General features: G+C 42.9%; 1 non-coding gene across 1 annotated transcript; it reads left to right on the forward strand.

Moving 5' to 3' along the window:
* The first annotated feature begins 14,337 nt into the window (after window positions 1-14,337).
* Window positions 14,338-14,457, forward strand: LOC145396346 (5S ribosomal RNA). The gene has a single exon (XR_013896767.1). It is a non-coding gene; the product is annotated as a 5S ribosomal RNA (ribosomal RNA).
* The last annotated feature ends 1,541 nt before the right edge of the window (window positions 14,458-15,998 follow it).

Raw genomic sequence — 15,998 nt, forward strand, 5'->3', positions numbered from 1 at the left:
TGGTAGGATAGATCAGAATAGGTTAGATTAAGCTAATGCAGGCAAATTCCAGATGATATAGGTGAGGTTACGTTAGGTTATGCTGGGTTGGGGCTGAGGTGTGAGAAAGATGGAAATAGAGTGAGTGTAAATTTTAAGACGTATTGCTAAATAAATATTAATGATTTTTTTTCTTCTTCATGAAACAAGTCTTGGAGACCAGAACTTGAGTGGTAGAGATAAGAGACGTTTTTCTATGAGTACTGGCGCCAGACATTCAAGCATTCAAAAGAAATCTGATCCATTTTTATCCCACACGCAAGCACAAACAAAATCACCCACTTCACATATCCGCAAAACCATTACATGCAAAAAAAAATTTCCCACACGCATTATATACGGACAGTACAGACACAACAGCGACGAAAAGCACATACCTACAATCATTATATCTATCTATCTATATCTATCAATCAATCTATCTATCTATCTATATTTATATACAGAGAGAGAGGGGGGGGGGATGCTGAGGCAGGGTAATGTCTTGAGACAACACAAGGCAGGGCAAGGCAGGATAAGACTGCCAAAGCAATACAAGGCAATCCAAGGGGAGTAAGGGGAAGGGCGATGAGACACTGCAAGGCATGGAATGGCAATGCAAGACAGGGTGTGGCAGGGAAAGGGGGAGGGGGTGTGACAACGCAAGGCAGGGCGAGGGAATGCAAGGTAGATTGAGCCAGGGTAAGACGGGGGGTATAGACACCGCAAGGCAGACAAAGCCATGGTAAGGTGAAGGAGGGAAGAACACAAGGCAGGGCAATGCAGTGTAAGGCAGGGTACAGTATGGGGCGATCAACTGATAATTAACAGGGCTCTTGTCTTCTTACAACCCCACCGAGCATCAGACAAGGGTGCAACTTTCCACATAGCTGCATCTAATATGGCACACAATGTAGTAAGCTCATACCTCCCATCCTCTCACATTCACACAGGTGCATCTAATATAGCAAGCAACTGAGTAAGCTTAAATGCCTTTCGCTCTCTCACATTTACACACGTGCGTCTGATATGGCGGCCAATACAGGAAGCCCCTATGACTCCCGCTCTCTCACACCCACTGCCCAACCGGACAGCAACTCTCCGAACACCAACTTACCTAGCTATCTCCTTGGCCATAAAGAGATAACAGAGACAGCTTTTGGCATGCCTGGGTGATAGATGGAGAGGTGTGAGTGGTGGAAGGGGTAATGGGGGCTGGGGTGTGGGGGTGGAGGGGTGTGGGGGATAATGAGGTAGTTCAGAAGGAGGGGAGGGGAATGGAAGCGTATATTTGGAGGGGTGAAGTCAGCGGTGAGGATTATCTAATGAAATCAGTGGGTGTGCTCTTTTGTCTAACACTACCGGAGTTCCGTCCCACAAAAGAGGTACCAAGTCGGGATGGTGCTACATGATCCTGTCTCATACTTCACATCCACCCGCCAGAGCTTTGATAGTCTTATTATTTCTGTTTCATCCTTCTTTACTTTTGCTGCACCTCCTCTTGCTGATTCTTCTACTTTTTCTATTTCATCCTTTACTTCTGCTGTACCCTTTCCTGCTAATTCTTCTACTTCTTTTACATTCACAAGTTTTCTCTGATCCTATAAACACTTACTCAAGGCCTCCCGATATATTGATCTCTCAGCTACAAACAATGTTCCAAATTTTTCCAGTCCTCTACTTAAACAAAAATGTAAGTCTCTCATGTCTTAAGGAATCGAAATTCCCTCGTCTATGGTTAGTATACCTGCTTATTATGCCTGCCATAGGTGTGGGGATCTGCAATTTTCATTTGTGTATAACAGACAATGTTTCAACGAATCAGTATTCACGTGTTGTATTTCAGTGGTACGAAAATTTATCTATGTTTTACTGACTTAAGGTTTCAATGCTCCTTTTCCTATTCTCTTCTTTGTACTGAGATTTCTTTCATATTTTACAACAGCGACTACAATTGTTTTGCGTTCTAATTATCCTAACAGAGATTAATTTGTTTATGCATGAAGTAGCATTTAGAGTCAGAGTGCGTGCAAGAGACTGTTCCACGTATAGTGAACAGCGAGTCACCCTGGGGGGTCACTGGTGGTGGTAATGGAGCTGGACGGTGCATACAGAATAAATCCAACGCCACCAGTAAGGTGCTCACATAAAAGGACACAGTCGTACATTCTACCTTTTATCAGCACTCTCAACCTGTACTGAATATTTTATTCAGTTTATCTGTCAATTCTCAATTTATGTTTTTGACCCATCAGGGGTGTAGGGGTTCGGAGACAGGGTACTTAGTCCCGACATGACTAGCTTAGCATAGTCCTGAGCGATTTATGTAAGAGGCAAACCTCAACCATCCCTTGGATGCAAATCCTAAATGAACACCATCAGGCGTCCATCTGGTCATGTGGTTATCATCAACCCAGTAAAATGGTTTCCTGGGTTAAAGAAAACCATATGGCTTGTCATTCAGTGTAGAATCATCTAAAAGTATCACTGCATCAAGTAAGTGAAGGTTGGTGCCCTCACCAATCACAAACAGTATTATAATAATGCAAAAATGAATAGCCGTATATCCATCTACCACCAGTCTCACCACTACCACCACAACACCACTACCACCACAACACCACTACCACCACAACACCACTACCACCACAACACCACTGCCTCCTACTCCAGCTTCAAAAATTTATCTCTGTCTTAATAAAATCGACTTGAAGTGGCAATAATATGGTGAAAATTACGTCATCGGATATATGAGGCTAGAGTTAACAGGATCTTTGTAGACTGGTTGAAAGTTTTGTGAATATCTGACTGACTGATATCAGAGTAAATGTAGACAAGACTAAAGAGATGGTTACTGAAGGAGAAGGTGGTTCTCAGTGTGATGTGCAGGATAATCGAGACAAAGCTTAAATGGTGAAAGAGTTGCAGCAACGTTCTTTCGTGCAGCAACAGAAAAGAGGTACCATATTGCTCATCAGAAGTTGAAAGTAGGCAGACAGGAAAGAAAGGTAACTGATGCTATGAAGACCTTGACGCAAACCAGCTGTATGGGTGTGAAGGCTACAAGATGACTGCATGATGTGTTAGGGTCTACACAGTGTATGGGTGTGAGATTTTGACACAGCATATGTGGGGGGGGGGAAGGAAGTAGGAGCAAAAGAAATGGGACTATTATGGAATATGTGAGGGCTGCATTCAATTGACAGAAAATTAAACATCTGACTCAAGAAAAATGATAAGTCGACTGATAATTAAACAAACAACAGTGCAATCAGAGAACACATACCTTCGCCGACGCATATAAAACTTACGATTTACTACTGCAATTCCTTTCTCCTACCAGACGAATACTTTTACTGTCTCACACAGTTGTTTAATTGCATGGCCTTGCCCTGTTTCACATTATCGGAGCGCACATACCTCGGTCAACGTCAACAAAATTTATCATTTATTCCTGTATCCGGATCCAGATCCACCTAAATTCTAAAAACTTCCTTCACCTACTGCCACCTATCCACCAGATTTGACTGAGCTATTTTGTACACAAACTGGCACGGGTGATTACATAACCTTCGTCCAACTTCCTGGAAACAGTAGACGTTTGGAATCTGGCGTGATTAGACAGCGTGTGTGGTCGACCTGCAATTAAGCATTCAATTCGCAACACTTTTTTATCTCTGTTACAACCAATCTAAACGATGAAACGTGAGAAGCTGCAGGGTTCACCACTTAATATGAAAATACGTAACTGGTATACACGGTACACAATGAATGGAATATTAAGAGTTCAGCAATACTAAATTTAATACTTACGAAACAATATTTAAATACCTATACTATGAATGCAAAACATAAAAATAAACGTATGAATTCTGTACAGTTTTGGGAGTCATGAAACGCAGCTAAAGTCATTCAGAGAAATATGTCTTTCTTAGCCTTCCCGTGCAACTTCCAAACCGTGCAGTACATACGCCACCACACATCCCACCGCGGCATGTGTGGGTCCAGCTGCAAGGTGTGTGATATGTGTGGTGGAGTGTTGGATACGCCCCCGTCGCCACCACCACAACCACTAACCGATCTCCCCCAACACGCCCAAATATCCCCCCCCCCCAACACACACACACACACACACACACACACACACACACACACACACAAAACGTTCCTCACGTTGTCTGTGGCAAAGGAAGTCCTGAATACACCACCACACATCCCCCCCCCCCACAAACACCGTTCCTCACGTTTCAGCTCTCACACTGGATAACAAGAGGGAAACAAAAAAAGTGCTGGTGAACTGAATACATAATTGCAAGTCGACCACCCAGGCGCACTGATCACACCAGATGCCAGCCATATAGTGTTTCCTGGAAGAAGCTGGCCAAAATATCGGTGACTGGAAACCGTATACGGCCATGAGCAAACGTTAGCTGACATTTCTCTGCCGGTAGTGGCGATGAAATGTTTTACGGTATATGAACTATTTTTGTGGTAATATGAATCACACAGAAAAGTGTATGAGATGGAAGGATACTCTCAGTCATTTGGGGGTAATGAGAAATATGTAGAAATATGTAGAGCAAGACACAGAAGGTTGCTGGCAACCTTCCATTCATGGCTGCAGAGTCCCGTATGCTTTGTTGTGGGCACTGAGGCTATAGTGTGGATGGGGTTACCCCTACACAGGTATAGATCCCGCTGACAGATCCACACTACCGTCCCGAATCGAGTCGAAACCGAAAGGCATCTTGCTAACCTAATCTACAATAATCAAATGGATCGAACTCTCGCTTTGACTGTTCCTTTGCACCGTTTCGTAGCAGTTTCAGAACCAAAAGAACTTTTGCTAAACTATAAAAAAGACATATAAGTTTCATTCGTCTGGGACCGCAGAAGTGTAAATGGACAATTGCTGTGTGAGACTGTGCTCTGTTGGTGGAAAATAATGGCCCACACCGTTTATGTAACTGCTGATGGTGACGTGCGTAAGAGTCACTGGGATTGACTAGAATGGATCAACGTGTTGATCTGTTTCCTCATTAACCGCACCACTCACTAATGGCAAGGCCATTCAGTGGGGCACGGGGGAGGGGAAGGGGAAGTGTAAAGAAGTTGGGGAGTGAAGAAGATAAATAGCTTCGTTCTTAGAGAATGAATGTAAGAAACAAGGGGAAGAGGTGGACTGGAGCAGAAAGACCTTCGTTCTTAGAGAATGAAGATAAAAAAGAAGAAGAAGAAGAAGGAAAAGGTGGGCTGGAATAAAAAGCCCTTCCTTCTTTACCCCATCCCACCACTCCTCCTCTCCCATGAGCCTGGCTTCTCCATCTGTAGGTGGTGCAGTTAATGAAGAAAATACCTTAATCCATTAGTATTTCTACAATGAGGAAACATACTAAAAAATAATGTTGAATCACCGACGCATCTTCCACACTCTGCTCTACCTTTGCACTGTTTACCGCAGAAGGAAATTATTTTTGTTAACAATAATTTATAACTAGGATAACACTGGCCATATAAACTGTCGAATGGTGAACATAGTCTAACAGAGCTTCAGTAAAAAGTACGGTATGCGGTTTTTATATCTCTCCCTATATATACCTATCTAGCTGTGTGTGTGTGTGTGTGTGTGTGTGTGTGTGTGTGTGTGTGAGTGTGTGTGTGAGAGAGAGAGAGAGAGAGAGAGAGGAAATGGTTACAACTGAGCTCCTATAATTCGCAGTGAAAGGTCTAGTGTGTACTGTGGACCCTGACAGCTACGGGGTATCGGGAGGAGAAGGAGGAGGAAAAAAAATGTACAGTAGTGTAGAGAAATTTAGCACAAAATGTAAAAGATGAAGTGAGATGGAGCAGAGCGGTTTTATTCAGCGGAATATTCATCATAAAAACTGCAAAATAAAACATTTATTGGACAAAATGTATTTAGGCTACCGGTACCTATTTATCTATCGATCCATCTATCATCCATTCCCATTTTGCTCCATCAGGTCAGTAAAGGTCCGAGTCTACAGTACTCAGTCCAGGCACTGAAGCACTGCATGAATAAGGCAGGAGTGACCAGCCTCGCTCTCCCCTTAGTGGTACTGTATTATGTGAGCACTGAACCCCAACCACATCCCATATGGAAACCCTAACGTATGTACAGTCGTGGCCATAAATAATCACCTATATTCCTGTACCCCATGCCTCAGACTGGCTCCTTTATGCGCGGCAAGTCACACTGGAGTAAGAGGGGCTGAGAGGGAGAGGCCAGAGAGAGAAGGGCAGTTGGTGGGGGGACGAATGATGGTGCTTGGGTGGAGTGAGGGAGGGGAGGGAGGGTAGGCAGGGGAGGGAGAATGAAATGCGAAGTTGTGGCCACATAATTGTCTATTTTCTTTCATTCACGGCATCATATAAAGGAGTTACTATTCGGTACATAAAGCTGCATTACACCTTGTATAGCGACGTCAGATAACAAGCTTTAGATAGGTGGTGATATCAAGGACTGGTTCGTGAGAGAAGTATACTGACGTGACAGGTCAATTATTAATGCAGAGCCATCGAGACTGAGTTGGGCCCAGATTGTCAACACGTGGTTAAGGCGACCATAGGCCCGCCTTGAGGCGGGACAGTCCCGCCTTTTTTTTTTTTTTTTTTTTTTTTTTGCATCTGTCCCGCTTTTTAATTGTGAGTAAAACGTCCTGCTGTTTTGCAAATTATCTAAAATATCGCGCTTTTAGAAAATTATGCTTAATCCAAACCAAATGAAATACCGAATTGTTAATATAAAATCTGTCATACTAACTGCTAACTTTAGTCGGCCCATTCACCGTACCGTACTGTATATTGGTCATTGGAGTTCGTTTGAGACATTAGTGTTTAATTAGCAGCCTCAGGGTGAGGTGTTGCGTGGCAGCCGTCGCTGTCACTCGCATTTAAGTCAGTGTATCTCTCTCTCTCTCTCTCTCTCTCTCTCTCTCTCTATTTATATATATACACACACACACGTGACAATGTCCCGCTTTTAGCTCCAATAAATCTGGTCACCTTATGCGTGGAAGCCAGAGAAAGAAGACACGGGTCCGCCTCCTCCAGCACACCAAAGACGAGTGGGAGCTGTTCAGACGAAACCAGGTAACCATCAACAACATTGTTTTCCCGGTGCCGCGACGTCTGCATGAGGTTTTTAAGGCATGAGGCCACTGGACTACTTACTAAGGCTTTCCTGGTTGCTTTGGCTTGACCAGTGTCGGTAAACATTGACACAGATATACTTTGGGAGTTTGGGAAGGAGTTTGCTTCATTTTCCCTCTAACAGGTAATGAGAGATACCGGTACTATATCCACCCATGAGCACAGACATCAAATTTATTTACCTTTTATGCACATTTATTCTAAATAGCCTTTTCATATAGAGATGTCATTAAATAATTATTGAATTTACATGAGGGTGGTGCGAGGAAGTAAGTATGGCTGTGGCTGAGAAGAGACGGGCATATGAATTGTGGCTGCAGAGGAAGGATGAGATGTCATATGAAAGGTATAAGGAGAAGAGGAATAGAGCGAGAAGGGCTGTGCGTGATGCTAAAGTGGCAGCAGATGAGAGGTGGGGTAGGCGGCTGACAGAGAATTTTCAACAGAATAAGAAAATGTTTTGGAAGGAGGTGAAAAGGGTGCGAAAGGGAGAGTCTGGGAAGGAAGAACGAGTAAAAGCAGAGGATGGGAGGATGTTAATTGAGATGGATGCAGTAAGGAAGAGATGGGCAGAGTATTTTGAAAGATTGTTAAATGTAGAGGAGGAAAGGGTGGCTGAGATTGTGGCGGATGGAAGGGTGCAAGGAATAAATGTGTTGGGAGAGTTGAATGATTCTTTGATCACGAAGGAAGAAGTGGAGAAGGCAGTAAAGGATATGAAAACAGGGAAAGCTGCAGGTATGGATGGGTGTGCTGTGGAATGCCTGAAGGGTGGTGGAGTGACTATTGTTGACTGGTTAGTAAGACTGTTGAATGTGTGCTTTGAGAAAGGTATGGTGCCAATTGACTGGGCAAGTGCTTGTGTGGTCCCGTTGTATAAAGGCAAGGGTGATAAGTATGAATGTACTAGCTTTAGGGGTATAAGTCTGTTGAGTGTTGTAGGTAAAGTGTATGGTAGAGTGTTAATTATGAGAGTTAGAGAGGGTACAGAGGGAGTGATTAGTGATGAGCAGTGTGGCTTTAGGAGAGGGAGGGGATGCGTTGATCAGGTGTTTGCTGTGAGACAAGTGTGTGAATAGTATTTAGCGAAAGGCAAGGATGTGTTTTGGGTATTTATGGATTTAGAGAAAGCTTATGATAGAATTGATAGGGAGGCTTTGTGGACTGTTTTAAGATTATATGGACTTGATGGTAGGTTACTAAAAGGGGTGAAAAGTTTTTATGTAAATAGTAAAGCGTGTGTAAGAGTGGGAAATGCTGTGAGTGATTGGTTTCCCGTGAGAGTGGGGCTGCGACAGGGATGTGTGATGTCGCCTTGGTTGTTTAATATTTACATGGATGGTGTTGTAAGGGAGGTGAATGCAAGAGTTTTAGGTGGTCTGAGTCTGGTAAATGTTGATGGAGGAGAGTGGAATCTGAAGCAGCTGCTGTTTTGCAGATGATACTGCACTGGTGACTGATTCAGAGGAGAGATTGAGACAGTTGGTAGAGGAGTTTGGAAGGGTGTGTGAAAGGAGGAAATTGAAAGTAAATGAGAATAAGAGTAAAGTGATGAAATGTACGAGGTTGATAGATGGTAGGGGGATGAATATAGTTTTGAATGGTGAGTTGCTTGAGGAGGTAGATTGTTTTAAATATCTTGGGTCACATGTTGCTGTGGATGGAAGAATAGATGCAGAAGTGAAGTTTAGAATAAATGAAGTAGGAAAGGTGCTGGGAGGAATGAAAAAAGTGTTTACATGTCGTTCGCTTAGAATGGATGTAAAGAGAAGGCTGTATGAGGGTGTTGTGGTACCGACTGCATTATATGGGGCTGAAACATGGAATGTGGGTGTAGCAGAGAGGAAAAGTTTGAATGTAATGGAGATGAGATGTCTGAGGAGTAGTGACTCGTATGGATCGAGTGCGAAATGATGAAGTGCGAAGGAGAACTGGAGTTGTTCGGGAGATGGCTGGTAGAGTTGAGCAGAGGGTGTTGCAATGGTTTGGGCATATGGAGAGAATGGATAATGAACGATTGGTGAAAAAAGATAACTAGATCTGATGTGAGAGGTGTAAGGCTGAGAGGGAGACCACGAATAGGATGGATGGACAGTGTGAAGAGAGCGCTGGATGCGAGAGGGATGTCTGTTGAGCAAGGAAGAGTGGCTGTGCGTGACAGAAATAAATGGAGAGAAACTGTGAATGAATAAGTGATGACGCAGCCCTGAGGGGATATTCTTCCGCATTTGGTCTGATCAGCTAGTCAGGTCAGGTGCGGGTAAGGGGATGGGTCTGTTATGATGTGGCAGGGGTAAACCAGTTCTGCTGTCGGGCCCTGCTGCGGATGTCACTGATTGCATTGCGCAGTTGACCCTTGTGCGGTGTGATGCGGTAAGGATCTGTCCGTTCTCCCTTTTGGGGCTAAGATGCGAATGAATGTGTTTGAATGGATGAGTAAATGGAGAGTGAGTCGTCCTGTCTCGGCTACCTCCCTTTCCTTGGGGGAAGCAGCCTAGGTATATAGATAGATAGATAGATAGACATGAGGGTGACTGTATAGAGGGAGTGTATACCGCGAGGGTGATCATATTTACTGTGGACACAGCCATGTCAAGGGTTGCATATAATATTTAGTTCCAAAAATTAATTCCATGTAAGGGTAGAGGACGTTTCTTACACAAACATTACGGAAGTCAAAGCCATCCAGATTCCATTCTGCGTCTGAAGTCAAAATACACGGATAAACACAAATATCTGGCTCCGCACAAATGTTGATGTCACGTCAGTATACTTCTCTCACGAGCCAGTCCTTGATATCACCACCTATCTAAAGCTTGTTATCTGACGTCGCTATACAAGGTGTAATGCAGCTTTATCTACCGAATAGTAACTCCTTTATATGATGCCCTGAATGAAAGAAAATAGACAATTATGTGGCCACAACTTCGCATTTCATTCTCCCTCCCTGCCTACCCTCCCTCCCCTCCCTCACTCCACCCAAGCACCATCATTCGTCCCCCCACCCACCTGCCCTTCTCTCTCTGGCCTCTCCCTCTCAGCCCCTCTTACTCCATTGTGAATTGTCGCGCATAAAGGAGCCAGTCTGAGGCATGGGGTACAGGAGTATAGGTGATTATTTATGGCCACGACTGTACATCATCCGAACAGGGATCCTTTACGCATTTTACAAGTTATGCGCACTCTGAGAGCGCATACCTCCCCCGACACCTATACCAGAAAACTCTGATCAACAAAATTTAATCAAAGTTTCCATGGCCCATAACCTACATATCCACAAACTTTCACTTAAATCCATCAATAACTATGAGTTATATGGTGGACAACCATACAGAGGTGAATACATAACCTCCTCCAACTTCATTAGCAGAGGCAATCAGATGGTCATTTAGTTGTACGAGTATGGTTACCACGTGATGTATTAAAATGGCTTCCCAGAGTAAAAGGAAACATTTAGCTAGTCGTTGAATACAGAGTTACCCGAAGGTTGCACTACATCGACTGAGTGGATGGTGGCCGCCCGAATCTACTACAATTACTGTATTATCCTTTAAAACTAAAATAAATCTTTAATCTTACTCCACTTTATAAAGAATGTTTTATTGCCTTTCCATATAGGTTACCATCAATCCCGTTCCTGTTTCTGTCTCGTTGTCTGTCTGTCCTTTTGTCCACTCCAACTGTCTCTATCTATTCCCGGACGCATGACTCTCGAACCTTGTCCATTTCTGCCTCAAGCTTCACTGTGGGTGAACATCTTACTGCAGGAACAGAGTAGTAGAAATTAATGGAGCCCTTAAGGAAATGTGTACCAGAGAGAACATATATTTCAATGATGTCTGGAACAGATTTGTTGAAAAGCCAAGCCTCTTTAGACAAGATGGTGTACACTTAAATGCGAAAGGAATTGCAGAGATGGGCAAATTGATAAATATGGCCGTTTTTAAAATCCACGAGAATGTAGGCGTGGCGGAAACACCTGCGCCCCCTGGGGACCTCACGGACGCTCCCACCTCGCCAATCACCCCAGCCCCGCCCCTCACCCTCACCTCACCCCCCCCTAATCTCACTGTCGCGCAGTCACCCTCCCCCTCCTCTCCCTCCCTATCCACCCCTCCACTAACCCAGGGAAACTAAATCATAATTCCCGGGGAGATTACACACAGGATTACACAGGAAAGCAAACAGCAACAGACCTTACGGTCCTTTCGAGGCTGCTTGTTAGAGAAAACTATGACTACAAGATCTAACTCTACATGTTGAAGGATAAGGATAGTAAAGCAAGAAGGCTCCCCCCACCACCAAACCCTCCAGGAAAAAGTTAGAAAAACCACCATGCAGCATGGAAAAACTGACATGGAAATTTTATAGGAAACACTGGAAAGGAAAAGTCACATTCTATAATACTTTATCTATAAGCTACCCGATAGAGTAACCTGAAAGAGAAAGTAAACAAATAAAATAATAGTTACGGCATGACATTATAAACCGGTTACATTGAGTTAATGGGAAGTCTGTGGACATAACGTGGAAGCTACACACTGCACAGTGTGGATGTTTAGGGGTGGTGCAGCAGCCTTGCCTGGCGCTTTTAAGGTAGGCAGCAGTCAATCAGGCCCTAGCTCCGTTTGCTCCACTGAGACAAGGAACTCTCCCATGTGGGACAAGTACACAAGTTTCATCCTGAAGCAGTGACCCCTGGTACATTAAAAAAATCCCGATGGTGGTCACTTGACTAACAGGGACCCTCAGTGATCCACAGCCCATCACATGTCGAAAGTAAGAGTAGTACCCATTAACTCAGGGTTATCTGTGCAGATCCTAATCTGTGCTTATATTGCTTTCTTTGCACTGGGGAGATTGAAAAGTATATAGGACGGGTGTCTTAGATAAAAGGGGACTGCACAGTGCACAGTGTGGATGTGCAATGCACAGAGTGGATGTTTAGGGGTGGTGCAGCAACCTTCCCTGGCGCTTTTTAGGTAGGCAGCAGTCAATCAGGCAATAGCTCCGTTCACTCCACTGAGACAAGGAACTCTCCCATGTGGGACAGTACACAAGTTTCATCCTGAAGCAGTGACCCCTGGTACATTAAAAAAATCCCAATGGTGGTCACTTGACTAACAGGGACCCTCGGTGATCCACATCCCATCACAGGTCGAAAGTAAAAGTAGTGACCGTTAACTCAGGGTTATCTGTGCAGATCCTAATCTGTGCTTACTGTATATTACCTCATTTGCTTTGGGTAAATAAAAAAACATATAATGACGTGATGTGACGCTATGTTAAGTTTACGGGGTGTCCTGTAGACATGAGGGGACTGCACAGTGTGGATGTTTAGGGGTGGTGCGGCATCCTTGCCTGGCGCTTTTAAGGTAGGCAGCAGTCAATCAGGCCCTAGCTCCGTTCACTCCACTGAGACAGGGAACTCTCCCATATGGGACAAGTACACAAGTTTCATCCTGAAGCAGTGACCCCTGGTACATTAAAAAAATCCCGATGGTGATCACTTAACTAATATGGACCCTCAGTGATCCACAGCCCATCACAGGTCGAAAGTAAGAGTAGTGACCGTTAACTCAGGGTTATCTGTGCAGATCCTAATCTGTGCTTATATTGCTTTGGTTGCACCGAATAAATTGAAAATGTATAATATCGTGACGCAACACTATGTACGGGTACATTGTTTACGGGGTGTCTTGTAGACTAAAGGGGCATGAACTTACATGTACCGTAGCTATAAAAGCAAGTTATTCGGACAGAAAAAGAGTCAGCTGAGGATTTTTGTGCAAATACTTGTCTAATTTGTTTTTGAATGTCTCAATTGAGATACTGTTCACGGTATCTGAGGGTAATCTGTTCCAGATATTTACAACTCTGTTAAAGAAGAAGTATTTTGCTTCGTGGGATTGGAATCGCTTTCCCATGATTTTGCAGCCATTACTTCTGGTTTGACTCGACCGGTCTATATCAAAATATTTATTCATGTCTAAGTTGTCATATCCCTTCATGATTTTGAAAACTTCAATAAGGTCCCCTCTTAACCTGCGCTTCGTTAGGCTAAATAATTTAAGTTCTTCAAGGCGTTCCTCATATGGTTTGTTTCTAAGTCGTGGTATCATTTTTGTGATTCTTCGCTGAATTTTCTCTAATTTTTCAATGTCCTTTCTGTAGTACGGAGACCAGAATTGCACACAATACTCAAGATGGGGGCGCACTAGCGAGTTGTACAAGGCAAGTATGACTTTTTCCGATTTTTAAACTCGAAAGTTCTTCCAATAAAACCCACTAGCTTGTTTGCAATTTTAACTGCATCGGTACACTGCTTGCTTGGTTTTAGGTTATTTGATATTATCACACCAAGATCCTTTTCACTGTCTGTACTTGATAACTGAATATTGTTCATTTTGTAATTTGCATGGACATTGTTACTTCCAATATGAAGTACTTTACATTTTTTTGTGTTGAATTTCATTTGCCATTTTTCTGCCCAGCTTGCTAAGGTATTAAGGTCATTTTGTAACTGCTGCCACTGTAATTTTGAAGTGACTTTACTGGTTATTTTAGTATCATCTGCAAATTTGGATACTTTACAATTTAGACCCTCATCAATGTCATTTATATAGATAATAAAAGTATCGGTCCAAGTACTGGAGCCTTGGGGAATGCCGCTGATCACATTACGCCATTTGGATTCCTTTCCGTTTATCACAACTCGCTGTTTTCGGTCTGAAAGCCAGTCTTGTAACCATTTTTGCGTCTTTCCTTTTTATTCCATGTGCTTCTATTTTTCTCATGAGACGCTTGTGAGGGACAGTGTCAAATGCTTTCTGAAAGTTGAGGTAAATTATATCTACTGCTCTTGAGTCATCGTATGATTTGTAAACATCATGGAAGAAGTCCAGTAAGTTAGTTAAGCATGAACGACGATGTCTGAATCCATGTTGCGAGTCTTTAATTATATTATTTTCTTCTAGATAATTAATTATTTTATCTCTTATGATTTTTTCCATTAACTTGCACACTACTGATGTTAAGCTGATTGGTCTGTAATTTCCTGGGTGCGACTCATTTCCTTTTTTGAAAATTGGTTTTACATTTGCTAATTTCCATTCGCGTGGAACTTTCCCAGTACTTAATGATTTATTGAATGGCCATACCACGTTTGAGTACACCGCTTTCCGTCCGATCAGCGAAGTTAAGCAACGTTGGGTCTGGTTAGTACTTGGATGGGTGACCACCTGGGAACACCAGATGCTGTTGGCATCCCTACATGTCAAGTGGGGTTGGTGGAGGATTAGTGCCCCTCCCTGTAAAACAATTAACTCTAAGCCCTTGACCACCCCGTTTGGGATACATGGCGTCTGGCGATGGATGGATGGATGGAATAAGACAGAGAGTGGCAGCAGTAACTCATGTTTTGCTTCTTTGAGAATTCTCGGTGATATTTTATCGGGGCCAGGGGTTTTGTTTATGTCCGTACTATTTATGGCTGAAAGGATATCGTTATTTTAGATAGCATAGTTACTAAGGACTGTGCTATTTGCTTGGTTTGCGGGTAACAGTAGGTTTCTGGTGGTGTTTTCTACTGTAAAAACAGACGCAAAGTAATCGTTAAGAATGTTTGCCATTTCGACCTCATTTTCAGTGTGTTTGCCATTGTTTGTTTCTAGAGGACCTATTGATGTGGTCATAACCTTTTTCATTCTAATGTAACTGTAAAATTCTTTAGGATTTGATTTGCACGTATTAGCAATGTGGATCTCCAGTGCTCTTTTGCTTTGTTTAATAAGTCTTTTCGATATGCGCCGTTGATTATCGTACTGTAATTTATCATCATTATTTTGTGTAGCTTTATATTTATGGTATGCCTGTTTTTTGGCTATTAAGATACTTTTTATTTCACTGGACCACCACTTTGGTTTACTATTTCCAGCTGGACGTCTGTTACGTAGTGGCACACATGACTTTACCACTTTATTAAATTTTTCAGTGAATATTTCCCATGCTTGGTTTATGTCATCGGTTTCAGACATTTGATTCCAATCTGCAGTTGCAAGTAGCGCTCTGAGCCTGTTGAAATTTCTCTACAATAATCTGGGACCTTTTCTTTTGCTCTCCGTTTCTTTTACTTTTTCAGTAGTAATATTAAACTGTATAGTTCGATGATCACTGGAACTAAACTCAGGTCCTATTTCAACGATGTTGACTAGGTTATCATTTGTAGTCAAGATGATGTCTAGGATATTGTTTCCTCTCGTTGGGTATTCTACATGTTGGGAAAGGGCGCTTTCTTGAAGATTTGTATAAAGTTCTTGTCCTGAGTGTGCCGTCAGTGGTTCACCCCACTTTGTTACCGGTAGATTAAAGTCTCCAAAAATTACGCTATCCTCTTGACAACAAATTTCCGCAATTTGATCATAAAGTTTTTCATCTGTTTCAGTTGACTGTGCTGGAGGACGATAGATGAGACATATATTTATTTTGTGTGAATTAATACTTAGCTGAACATAACTGGCATCTATGTTGGTAATACTGGGTTTGGATAGCACAAGGGGATGGAGACTAGTTTTCACATATAGTAAAACACTGCCACCAGCTCGATGTGGTCGCTCACAGCTGAAAATATTGTACCCTGTTAGTGAGTATTCCGCTAGAAAGTCACGGTCAGATGTGTTAATCCAGGACTCTGTGATGCCAATGATGTCATAATTTTCTAGGTAAATTAGAGATTCTAAATCCTCAAACTTGTTACGTAGACTACGTGCGTTAGCATAGCAGACTCTAATTCCGTTCCGAACAGTTGG

This window comes from Coenobita brevimanus, chromosome 36, assembly GCF_032717465.1.
Source record: "Coenobita brevimanus isolate Jiangsu-jjx chromosome 36, ASM3271746v2, whole genome shotgun sequence".
Classification (NCBI taxonomy): Eukaryota; Metazoa; Arthropoda; class Malacostraca; order Decapoda; family Coenobitidae; genus Coenobita; species Coenobita brevimanus.